Raw genomic sequence first — 13,271 nt, forward strand, 5'->3', positions numbered from 1 at the left:
ATATCTGCTGGCTGTGGCAGCTGGAGAGGGACAGGGATATTTAGGAAGACACTGGGCACACTGCTTTACCGTTACAATCTCTGGAGTATGCTTGTTCACGGACTGATATTTGCAAAAATTCAATCTCCTTGGACTTTTTGATTTTTCAGCAGAACTCTGAGTAACTTGAGTATTTGAAAAAGATATAGATTTATGGTTATCTAAATGCATGCTACATAAGTGAAGATTAACTAGAAACTCTACACCCTCTTACATTTCAATTTTTATAGAAAATATTCTTTAAATATAGTAACTTTCTTTTTTGTTCTAAGAATTCTAGTTAATTGATGATTTCAGAGTCTTTGGGGACATCACAAAGATAGATCATTTTTCATGGACCCGTTTACTCGGATATTTCTTGAATTTCCACTTTGAATCAAACTCCATGTGAGCTGCTAGAGAGTTGCTGCCATAGGGATGGCCATGGATGTAGATGATTTAGCACCTGAGCACAGATCCTGAGACAATGTCCCTGATTCCTGGAGTGTTTCTGTGTGGGGTACACATTCCCTCTTCTCTGATATGTAGATGCCATTCAAGAGAACAATTTTGCCCAAATATGGGCCATGTTAGCAGGGTATGCAGGACAAAGAGAACCAGGTTCTGAGCAAAAGGCTGGGAGTTCAAATCCTCACTCTGCTTTTACTTTATCTTCCTGGCTGGTAATATAGAATCACACCCACATTAAAAAGTGGAAAGGGAAAGTGAAAAACAGACATACAAGTGCCCAGTGTTACGTGTGTCATGAACTAAAATCTTAGTAAATATTTGTTTAAAATACAGTTGAGAGCTGTGGGAATGTGTGGCTTAGTGGTCAAGCTTTTGCATAGCATGTACAAGGCCTTCAGTTCAATCTCCAGCACACTATGCATGCGCACACACACACACACACACACACACACACACACACACACAAACTGTTGAATCACTTTCTAGAGTGCAAGATAAGCAAAAATAAGATGAGATTCCACCTTATTCCCCAAATCCCAAGTCAGGTGGCTACAACCTGAATAATTGCTGCTCCACAGGTGCATGATGGTGCCCATTAGTCATTTGTGGATGTGAGAGAGAAGAGCCAAGAAATGAACATTCAGATGTTGTTACAATGGCACAGGCCACTACCCCTGAGTCCCAGTAGCCTTAGTCACATGCTTGACATTCTTCTCCCTCCTATTGCCTTGGCCCTACCTTCAGGAGGAAGTCTACGTCCCACAAGTGGTGTGGGCCATTACTAAGGCAAGTGGAAGTGGAGGCAAAGGAGGAACTCATAGAGAGAGAGGGCATCTGCACCAGCATCATCACTCAAATGGCCTGGGGAAAGGGTTTCTCTCTGCAGCAGGGGGCTGCATTCACTGGGTGCTTCCTAAATGGATATTACTGAGTTACCAAATTGATTCCTTCATTCATTAATTCAGAGACAGAGAGTATGTGAAAATTAAGTGCTAACCCAGACATGGCACCAGGTGCCATGAAAAGCAGAGAGAGACTGTGGGTGCACCTGGCTCTCTGCAGCACCCTTTCTGAGGAGCCAAGGTTTAACTGATTAAGATGTAGCATATGCTCCAACAGCGGCTTGTTCACTATGTTGTGTGACCTCACTGGAATATGTTACCCATTAATTTTGCTTAGAGGGGTGTATAAAGCCTTCACAGAACTGAACACAGCCCACTGGGCCTCAACATGAGAAGCAGATCAGTAAACACAGGATTGAAGGAACAGCATTATAATTAGAGGGAACGGTTTATAGAAACACACAGAGGTAGGGAAATTCCTAGTTCTCTCTTGCAGAGGTCGCTTGTTCTGATTTAGAGTGATTCTCCTGCAAATTATTCTACCACCAGATTACAACTTGCTGGTGCAGATACCCGCTCAATGAAACAGGGTCTTCTATCCAGGATGACTGAGCTTACTTTCCCAACACAACCCTTGGGTGTTTTCTGGTTGTCAGCTGCTATCCCCTGGACCAAATGTGAGGCTTTTACTTCTTTCCTAACCTGCTTGTTTTATGTTCACTTTGTTTCAGCTCTCAACTAGATATATTCAAGGGTAAGAGCTCCACAGGGACCTGGCATGTTACTGCTACACATAGGACTATATCAGTTGCCAAGGCAATGGTAATAACCTCAAATTGGAGCAGGGTCCTCTGCAGCAGGACATAGCTAAGGAGTGCATTGAAAAGTTATCCAAACTGAAGACATAGTGTGTGTGCATGAGTGTGTGCCTATGGTTGTGTGCATCACAAATCTGTCTTTGTGAGTACTTGTGCACACATGCTTATTCTGAAGTATGTGTGCACGTATGTAAGCTTCATACTCTCTGGCTGAATTTCAATAAGGGAACATGAGATGCAATTTATATCCCAGTCAATAACCAGAAACATGCTTGGAAATAAACCTGCTGAAACCAAAAACCTGTAACCACTGAGGTCTTAATCGGCGAAGGAAATTATAGTTTAGGAGCATGTGATTTCTCTACTTGCTGTCAAGAATCTGAGTTCTGTGGAGAGCAAAAATCTGAAGATGACCTTTTCTTGGCAGAGGCGAGAGTGGAGAAGCCTATTATGGAGCATAAGCCAATTTACTTTGTACAAATAAGTGGCAATTTTCTTCCTTAAATACATAAGGGTGGAAGGGAAATGTCTATAAAGCGAAAGATGCTCTCCCATGGCCAATCTTCTTTTGTTTGTGGAAGGTAAAGAATGGCAATCCAGTTAAGGCTTATAGGAAGATAAACTGGTTTTTGGTTGGACAGGAGGAGATGGTGGTTTATGGGTAAATATATCTTGAAAAAATAATTTCAGTGAAGGAGTAAAAAAATTATGAAATATAACTACCTGCCTTAATTTAACACATATTTTTGTTTAAATATTCACAGACATTTGTAGGCTGAAAGAAACTTAAGTGTCTCAGATGGATCACATTGTCAACATTTATGAAGAGACACTGGAAAACTTTTTTCCAAGCAGTGGACTCCTAGCTTGAGAATGCTCAGCTCCTTAAGTGTGGATAAAACCATACACTAAATGCTGTGTTCTAGGATTTCACTGAGGCGAACCCAATTTCATTTGGTTTACAGGACTCTTAATACAAAGACCAAGGATTACATCCTGGTGGCTTGTTCCATGTTTTTTGGCTAAGGACTGAGATCAGAGAGTGCACAAGTTCAGATGGGTACTTGGACCTGGTCATGATTCAAAAGCTTCTCACATAAGGAGCACAGTTTGTAAGGTCTCAGTTTTAGTTAGATTTTAATCAGTAACAAAAGCGTTGCATATAAATGCATATGTATGTATTTATATATTAATACATAAAACAGCATGTTTATGTTAAGGTTAGTTCTTCCCAAATGAATGCATAAAGCAGTGCAGCAATAGTAAGTTTCCTGAAAACCATATCATGAAAGATTTGTTTATAAAATTAGGTCTCACCTCAAAAGTTGGGAGAATGGCTAACAGTTCACTAAACAAGCACAGATTGGGAGAGGAAGGCATTTTAGCTCTTGATCTGATTGCAGGGTGTCTCTAAGTCACCATTCATTAATTAATGAAGTAACATGTTTCTTTTTCTTATCTTATTATCCAAAACATATTTATTTGCAGGGTGATTGGGAAGTTCCAGAGTACAAAGTATATATGATAGATATTAAGTATATATTTACTATGTAAATAAAAAGAGAGAGAAGAAAGGGAGAGAGGAGGGAGAGAAATAAGGAGGAAAATCAGAGGGAGGAAAAAGAGAGGGAGGAAGGCATGGAAAAAGAAAGGAAGAGAAAAAGAGAGGGAGGAAGAAGAGGGAAGAAGTGAGGAATTATTTTCAGTTTTTCCAATCAATATTTTCATGCAAGCCCTCTGCTCCACACCAAGCAGACAAAAGTTCAAGCCCGACCCAGTGGGTGGCAAGTAGAGGCAGCCCAGAAGGCGTACAGCTGCCCTCTTCCCTTTTATCTCCCTGACTGTCCTTTAAAGGTACCTGTGCCCTAGACTCCTTCCATCAAAGACACCAAAACATTTTAAAAGATCCACACCCAAACTTTCATATTTCAGTTAAATGCCTAAATAGTCACCAGCATGGCAGTTGTACAAGCATGCACATCTTGAATCCCAACATGAGTTCAAACTGCAAAAAGACAAAACGAGAGGATGGGGAATCAATAAGACGAAAGCCCAGTTAAGATCTTCAGGGACAGCTATTGTCTTGATTTTGCAGTCTTGATGAGCCTCCTGGAGATAATAAAAACATGAAGAATATTCTGCCTCATGTACTCACAACAACAAGTGCTAAAAGTGGAGGTAATAAAAGGAATATATTGCCTTCAAACACTATACTTTGCCTAATATTGCCCCAGAGTAGCCTCTGGCCTGGGACAGTGGCTGCAGAGTTTTGTCTGTTACTAGGTGGGATAGTAGAATTAGTTTTTTCCAGCCCTAAGCATCTATAATTCCAGGACAGAGAGTTGAAGAGGTTTTAGTCATTGTAAAAGTCTTGTAGTCATCTAGATATGGAGGCAGTTTCCTGTAGTAGTTACTCTTCCTGGGCTGTCAGTGCTGTCTTAGTTGAACTTGCAGTTGTACCGTGAACTTGCTGGGTTTCCAACTCCTTACCTATTAGCTAAAGATAACAAAAGCATTCCTAGGTAAGGATCAGCTGCAAACCATGCCATTACCTGTAGAGGGGGTGAAACCAAGACCCCCACGAGCATGACTTCCTTCTCTTTCAAGTCCCCAAGCCTGTTGTAAGCAAGATGTGGCTGGGAATCCTTATGTACTGACTTCCATAGGCTCCATGCCTGGCTAGAGTTGTACTTCTGGAAAATTGATGAAAGCCTACATTTTTCAACCTAATAAAGGAACTTTATATGCTGAAACGTTCAAGTGTAGTATAGGGAGCTGTCTGACTGCTAAGGCGAATTAGGGTTCCACTTTCAGGCCTTGAGAAAGATATCAGCAAAAAGGATGCTCCTGGCAAATGAGACTCTGGTACACGAATGTTCTAACCTGTTCTTCAACTTTAATGGTTGAGACCTTTCCATTGGTTGTATGTTTAACCAATGAAAGTACATATAATTGTTAACATTTAAAAATTTGTCTCAGTAAAAAAATGTAAAAAGTCACCTTGAATCTTCCAGTGATACGTACACCATGATAGGGAACGTAGGTTTTGGTCATTCATGGTCACACAGACCCACTAGCAGGTACCTAGTTACAGTGTGTTCTTCTCCCTTGTTCATGTCTCTGAATTTATCTCTTCTGCCTGGAATGTCTTTTTCCCTCACTCTTCACCTAGATTTTACAAAATTGTCTTTTAAGCCAACTTTCCAGGAGGCACGTGATTCACAGTTGGCACTGGATAAAGGTAGAATGAATGAATGTATGCCCAGACTGGTAAGCACTAGGAGGAAAGTGAGCAAGGAGAGTTTGCAAAAAAACTAGCTGCTCCCTAGTAAGCAGCATAGATATAGATACTGATCTAGGGATAAGGACCAATTGCCTATGATTTGGAGAACAAGCCCTTTTTCTGAGGCTGGAAGCTAATGGAAAGGATCATCCATAGTAGTGAAAGATCCTGACAGGAGTCATCAGGGGGGAAAAAAACCCCCAAAAAACCAAAACCCATGAAAACTTATTTAAAAATTAAATATCTTAAGTTAGTTTTCAGGAGGTTCCATGACCTGTTTTTGGCAAATTGTGATGGGGTTGGGGAAGAATGCTTCTGGCAGTTCATGCCAGCAATGTTGTCCTGTCCGGGGCTGGCTGCCTTACACTCTAATGCTATGGGAAGGGGATTGGAGGGAGGGTGTCCTGCTAAATGTAACAGTTATTTAGGCCACAAAATAAAGACAGGTTTTCATAAAGCCTGTTTTTTTCCCCCCAGTGACCTCCTGAGGGAGCAGACTCCACAGGCTCATTGCGGTGCTGTACAAGGAGTTATTTTATGTCCTCAGCCTTATAAATCAATTTTAATTGTAACAACAGAAACATCACCAGCAAAATGGAGCCAAATGGGCTGGGCCCCTTTTCTGCACTCTCTAACTAGCTCAAATTAAATGCTGAATTGTATTTTGGGGTCTGAGTTTTGTCATGCAAACGAAGAAAAACAACTTGCTTTCCAATTTCCACATGCAAATATAGAGTGAATTGTTGAGACGGAGAATATATTTTGCCATCTCAGTGGTTCTAGAAAAGATAAGGAGCTCTTGCAAAAAGTTCTGCAATTTGTCAGCTGGCAGCTTATTAAATACCCAAAACAAATGTTTATATAGCATTAGAGGGACACTGTCAAGGTTGGGAGGTTCCAAAAATGGACCAATTCTGCTTTATTCATAACTGTTTGCAAAATCGCTTGTTCTTTTCCCCCCTCAAAAACAAATGCATCTATTCTGTTTTCTCTGCCTAAGGAAAAAATAGGCAAAGAGCCAGCCCTTGTGTACAGGCCTCTAATAATAAACTTGAATGCATGGCTAGTTGTTCAGCAGTCATGGGCAACCCAGTAACAGTCCCAAAACCTGGCGGCTTGGTTTCAGCAGAACTTTCATTAAGGGGGTGGAGGAGGACAGGTTCACACAATCTTGAAAACAAGCCTTGGTTCATATATCCTAAGAGCAAATGAAATGGGGCAGGAGGATGAAGAGAAAATGGAATATCCTCTGTGCTCCAGGATGAGTATTTATAAAGTCATAGGTCTTAGAACCAGGTAGGACTCTAATCTAATAGCCGTACTAAGTGCAATGCATGTCGGGAAGCACAGAAAACAGATAGGATTATGGCCAAGCTCCCAAAGGATGCTGTGATCCAGCAAACAGATAGGGGAGACAGGTACTTACGTAATTGCAGTGCCAGGTAGAATAAAAAGATTTATAAATTATGAAAAACCTGACAAGGAAGAGGCAAGAAATAAAAATGAAGTGGTCTCATTCCTTTAAACCAGCCATCTACTGGTAATTCTATCTGAGAAATTTGCTCATTAGCTCATTACTTAACTCAGTGCCTCAGTGATAACTGGACAGGTTAGAGGATTCAACGGAGCTCACCAGTTGCTTAGAGATCAAGGGCAAAGAGCCTGGGGTCCTGCTCCCTACATGGCTCATGGCTTTGCCATCTTACCCACCTCTAGGGAATAGTTATGCTCACTCCAACATCAAAGTGGCCAGCTAAGATAGAATAGAGACAAAATATTCTGATCCTGTATATCATGCCCTCTTCTCTAAAACTTCTACAACCCTTTCTCACATCCAATTAACTTGAGATGGTCTGAATTTTGACAAGGATGGTTTTTCTGGGGCTTTGGGGGGTTAGGTGTGAAAAAGTTCTCCTTCTGTGATGACATGTCAGTAGACTCAGCTTGTTTAGTGGCTAGAAATAGATTTTTGTTATTCTTAATAATGGCTTCATTTGGTGTGGGAAGGGCCACGTGTTGAGTCACTGACCACATAGGAGATTGAAGTGGTGAAGTGAAGGATGACGGGAGGGGGAGAGCTGTCAGCCCCTTGCTCACACCAGACTAAAAGCATGTAATTCACAATTTCTGTAAACTTGGGAAGTTATCATTTTAAAGTTGTTGCTCTAGAGTGCTTTGACAGTCTAACAATACAAATCTTCCATTCACGCCTCTCTGGCAAGCAAGGATTCCAAGAATATGCAGCAACAGTGGAAAACAGTGAAAAGTTTCTTGTTACATCTTTGCAATTTGCATTGCCTCCACACTGCACTGATTACCATATATTATCTTTCTATAGACCATGGAGACTTTCCGTAGGCCTCTCTGGACAGCACTTTCGAAATATTTTCTGCAAGCCCCAATTCTTGTTGAGTCCCTCCAGAATCTCTGATTTGAACGTATTTCCAATCTGTAACAAATTTTCTCTTGTTGGTGGCAGGACCTGGCAAACATCCTAAAAATGAGACTGTGGTACTGCAAGGAAAACCACAAGTCTAGAGATCTCTATGCTCAGGCCCTGCACTTTCTTAAGGGCTGCACCTTCTTAAAGCATCTTAAAGGCTGTCTGAAGCCAAGACATTTATGTTGAGGAGGAGAAACTGGCTCCCGAGGAAAGACTCAGGAATGGCTCATAAAAATCCACATCCATTTGTAGGAGTAACTCAAAGAGATGAAGACCTCATGGGCTACTGAATTTGAAGCATCAAATTAATCAGGGAGACCAAGCAAAAGAGATCAGTTTCCACCTCTGGGTAAAGTCCTGGCTGCAACTCAGAGAATGTGATGGCTATTCTTGAGGTTGTCTTAAACCCTCCAAGCCCCTTGCTCTCTTCCTGGCAGATGTGGGTGTTGGTGTGCATATTGCAGTGTGTGTGGAGAAGAGGCTGAATGTTAATGAGCCACGCAGCCTGTCTGACAAACCCCATCTGCTCCATTCTACTGGCCGCTCAAGCTCTTTGCTGCCCTGGCTATACCCATGGGCAGTGGTGATGCCTGCCCAGGGTTGAAAGGAGGTGTTTAAATCCACCATTCTAAACTCCTGCTGCAGCCAGGCTATTAAGCAGCCCACAAGCAACTCCATGGCTTATTGTCCTGTGTGAGAGCTCACAATTTCCTCTTTTCTCTTATGCTGAGAAACTTGCTCTTTTCCAAGAGGTACCCCTAGCATTCTTTTTCTCTCCTTTCCACCACTCTTGCTCCAGGGAGAACTTTAACTTGGAAATAAATGCCTGCGTGTGTGTGTGTGTGTGTGTGTGTGTGTGTGTGTGTGTGTGTGTATCAAGCAGTCTTTGTCTGAATTGTTTGTGTGCTTATGGCCTGCGTATTCCAAGAGGGTAGAAGACTATGTCTGGATTGTTTACGGTTGTTTCTTAGAACCTCATGAAGTGCCTGACACACAGAGAGTTCTCAATAAATAACTGCTGAGGGACTGGATGGATGTATGGATGGATGGGTGGATAGATGAGTAGATGAACAGGGACCAATATGCCAGGGAAGGGACAGTGCCAACTACCACTAAGCTTTCTTTCATAATGCTCAATGTGGGAAACAGTAAGTTCTATCTTTTCTATCAAACAGTAGTGATTCCATCTTGGGCTCTAGCCCATCCTAAACACACTAAGTTATAGAAAATGCCCAACTTTGGGCACCAGCCTATCAGGGAGCAGAGATTCACACTGTGAGGAGATGCAACCCATGGCCATATACTAAAGCTGTATCCCATGGCCTAGTTGCTGTGGTCTCTGGGATGAGAACATTTACCCATGGACTGAGGACCCAATAAAGACTTCTTGACAATACAGAAAGGGCCCAAAAGGGAGATAAAGTGGACTGAGGTAACCAGGCAACTTCGTGCAAAAACCAAGGTAAGAAAAGTCACAGGGGCAACTGAGTATTGCCTTGGTGGTTGGGTTACTCTGTTCCTGACCCAGGTCGACCTTAGGTAAGACTGGGAGTGTCCTGGGTGAGAGAGGTGATTTTGGGTAAAATTGAAAGTAAATGAGAGCACGATATCTCAGCATATGCTGCAGATTGAGCCTCAGGCTTTGGGACGAACAGAATGAGAAACAAATGTGTTTCTCAGGCAGGAAAGTGAGGGAATTATAGTCCTCATTGCCTCCTTGAGCAAAATGTTTTCTGATAGCCCCCTCAGACTGATGTTAAAGACTTTGAATGCCAACCCATGGATGAAAAACACAAAGCTCAGAAGATAAAATATGGTTGTTTCATTTGGCCTTAAACTCCTGTCCTCATCCCATCTTTCCATCTTCTGGCCAAAGTTTGGATTGAATGAGGACTGGGTATATCAGTTGTTGATTAAATTTATTGATGATAAATGATTAGGATCTTAGGAGGACATAGATTACATCCTGCATTGGCAACAAGGACTAATTGTCCTCTTTCCCCTAAAAAACAAAATAATTCACCTCTGCTCCTCTCCTCCACGTGGAACCCTCTGGAGTCCCTGCCCCAGCCTATAATCTCCAACACCTGGAACTGGTGGCACTGCTTCAGTGGAAGCCAGGCCCAGCCAGGGAGGACCACACAAGGGGAGGAAGACTGATTTTATTCTCATTTCAAGAGAAAATTAAAAAGGTGTCAAAATAATGTTCAAAATCTTTTATTTCCTCAAAGGCCAAAAAGAAGATCTTGAAGGAAGTTCCCCTGGATGAGGGAAGACCTGGGTTACAAATCTTAGCTAATTGATAAATTTACTTTTGGCTTCCAATTTAAATTGGTATTTTTGTTTAATTAATATCTTAAAATATTTCTTATGCTTTATAAATTCTCAGACTATAATTGCGGGGTTCACTTGGTCTTTTCTCTGCTTTCTGTTGGTGATAAAAGTACTAGCTCAAGTTTACTTGGAGGTCTTTTCGCAACAACCAAATTAAAAAAATGTAGCAATCTAAGACCAAAGGAGAAAGAAGAAGAAGAAAAAGAAAAAGAAGAAGAGAAGCGGTGGCAGCAGCTTTTTTATGAAAAGTTTGTTATAAAAAGTTTGTGGTGGGTGGGATGAAGAAAAATATATAAAGAGGGCTATAAGTGTAAGATGTATACTTTTTTCTTTTTTTCTTATGAGAGGTATACTTTTGATATGAGAAGATTTTATACAATAGAAGTTTTGCCCTACTAGAAAGATAAAGAAAGAGATAATGGCAGAACCAGGAAGCTCAAATATGTTGAGGAAAAGTTTGTAGATGATGTAGCTTATCGAAAGAAATATGTATGTTTGCTTGTTGGTTTGCTGGAACCCAACCTGTTTCTTCTAAAAGCTCCTTGTTGTTCAAAAAGACAGGTGGGGATGAGGGGGTGTTACAGTCCTGACTCTCAGTCATTCCTTCCCAGGTCTCTGCTCTCTTCTCTGTTTAACTTAGTCTTTAACATCCAAAGAAAAATAATAACCAAAATGGTAGATTAATTTAAAATCAAAAGCTAGTCTAAATATAAAAATGGAACAGAAAAAAATGTGAGAAAATGAAAAAAATAGAATTAAAGTGTTTGTAAATGGGGAGGGGAGGAGGGGGTGAAGGGAGGGCAGGGACTAGGGAAAAAAATGAGACAAGACCTTTTTAAAAATGGAACAGAAAAAAATGTGAGAAAATGAAAAAAATAGAATTAAAGTGTTTGTAAATGGGGAGGGGAGGAGGGGGTGAAGGGAGGGCAGGGACTGGGGAAAAAAATGAGAACCAAGACCTTTCATACAAGATCCCAGTAATGAATGTAACTGTACTGTATACCTAGAATGTACCAATAAACTCAATAAAAAATAAAATAAAATAAAAAATAAAAAGGGAACAGACTAGACTCTTTTTTCTGTTTGTTATAAAAAAGGTAGAGAACTAGAGCATAGAGGTGCCTAGTGCCTCCTACTCTGTGGGATGGAGGAAAAAACCCATGTGGCCTCTGCTTTCCTTGATATGTGATCTATACTTAAATTTAAAGTTGATTTTTTTTCTACAAAAGTAAATTAGAAAATAAAAAGACAAAACCTCAAAGCTCTTTATTCACCCTCCCAATTCTTTGTGATAACTCACGTGGGATTTACAACCAAAACCCTTAGAATCTGAAAACACAAAGTTTGTGTATAATTTACATGTATGCTTTTATATCTCTTTCAATTTGGTCCTGTCATTTAAAGCCTATTAGTTTTGATTAAATAAGCATTTGTTATTGTATAAATGAGATACACTTGTATTGGATAATATGTCTATCTGTAGTCACACTGTTTTCTAAGTCTGGGATGAGGATTTAGCTCAGTGGTTCCACAGCCTGCCTTGCAGCAAGCGCAAGGGCCCGAGTTTGATCCCTGGTACCAAAAATAAAAAAATAAAAAAATAAAAAATAAATTTGTATGAGTTCTAAAGCTATCCTTAACTTCTTCTTCTTCTTTTTTGTTTTTTTGGTACCGGGAATCAAACACAGGTCCTTGCACTTGTGAGGCAGGTGTCAGGACCACTGAGCCAAATCCCGACCCTCCTTAAATTCTTTATAAACCTGTTAAAAACATGAATTTTGCCTTAAGAGTAAAAACTAAATAAATACATGTAAAGATTTTTGTATAACTGTGATGCTAATTATTGCTAACCTCATGAAATATTAAATACATCTGTGGTTTCCCAACCCAAGTATATATATAGGTCCTTTTAAGATATAAGATTGTAAAAAGATGTCTTGTCATATCTATGACACTCAAACTATGGTTGTTCATGGTGCTGGACTTTTTCAGGTTTATGTCTAAGTGATTGTTATATAATTGTGTTATGACAGTTTGATATGCCTACACCTTACACAGTCCAGATAGTGTTACTACAATGATCAGAGATTAAACACTAAAAATTATAAAATATATTCTGCTTAAATATCACTCTGGTAACAAAAATGGTTAAAAGATAACAAGGGCTGGGGATTTAGCTCAGTGGTGCTGTCACCTGCTTCGCAAGTGCAAGGACCTGAGTTCGATCCCCCAGTATAAAAAAAAAAGATTACAAATTAGTTAAAAGTTTGTAACTAGATAAAGATAACTGACTAAAAAGTTATTTTATATTAAGATAAAAATTTAAATGTTTTTTCAGAGGTAATAGCAAAACGTAATGGTTCTAGTATAATGTCACTATGCTTGCTATGATAATATAGTACGTTGTCCTGATCTCAGATTTTCTCTATAAGACTTTGCAACTGTTATCTGTTAATGTCCTGCAGAGATTCAACATCTAAGAAAACTGTGATTGGTAGAAATGACATTTCCCTGGTCATACTATCTATTTCAAGCTATTTGATATCTAGAAAATATAACTGATTTCCTGGGTGTTCAACAACTGATGTTTGGAGACCAAAGGCTAAAAATTTAACTTGGCTAAGAGGACAGCCACTATTTTGGCACTGGTACTCCAAGGTCAACAAGGACTCAGGACATGAGGGGAACTTTCTACAGGATCCTACAACTTTGGTGAGTCACCCAATCTCCTGGCCAAGGAGACTACTGGACCCCATTGGACAGGAGTCAATCAGTATGCCAAAAAGGAGACTTACCAAGGAAACATATATTCTATACTTCCATTCCGTGTATTCTATAGGAAGTTACATGGTCAAGCAAGACTGTGACCCATGTGAGCAATAATCAGCATCACAGCTAATACTGACAGAAGAGCTGAGAGGCTCTATACCTGATCCCAAAAATAACTCCTAAGAAGCCTTAAGTGACCTTTATATTTAACAACAACAACAAAAAAGGAGTCATTTCTAATGAATATTGATTTCACTTTAACTTGGTCTTGGACACCCAGCAAAAATGGTAAA

The 13,271-nt window shown here is 40.2% G+C and overlaps 1 protein-coding gene across 5 annotated transcripts in view; it reads right to left on the reverse strand.

Annotated features, from left to right (window-relative positions):
* Kirrel3 (kirre like nephrin family adhesion molecule 3) overlaps positions 1 to 13,271 on the reverse strand; it is a 569,052-nt gene that overhangs the window by 364,141 nt on the left and 191,640 nt on the right. The gene's annotated exons all lie outside the window — the stretch shown is intronic.

The sequence above is a fragment of the Fukomys damarensis genome, unplaced genomic scaffold (genome assembly GCF_012274545.1).
Source record: "Fukomys damarensis isolate Sample0158 unplaced genomic scaffold, DMR_v1.0_HiC HiC_scaffold_16, whole genome shotgun sequence".
NCBI classification, from domain to species: Eukaryota; Metazoa; Chordata; class Mammalia; order Rodentia; family Bathyergidae; genus Fukomys; species Fukomys damarensis.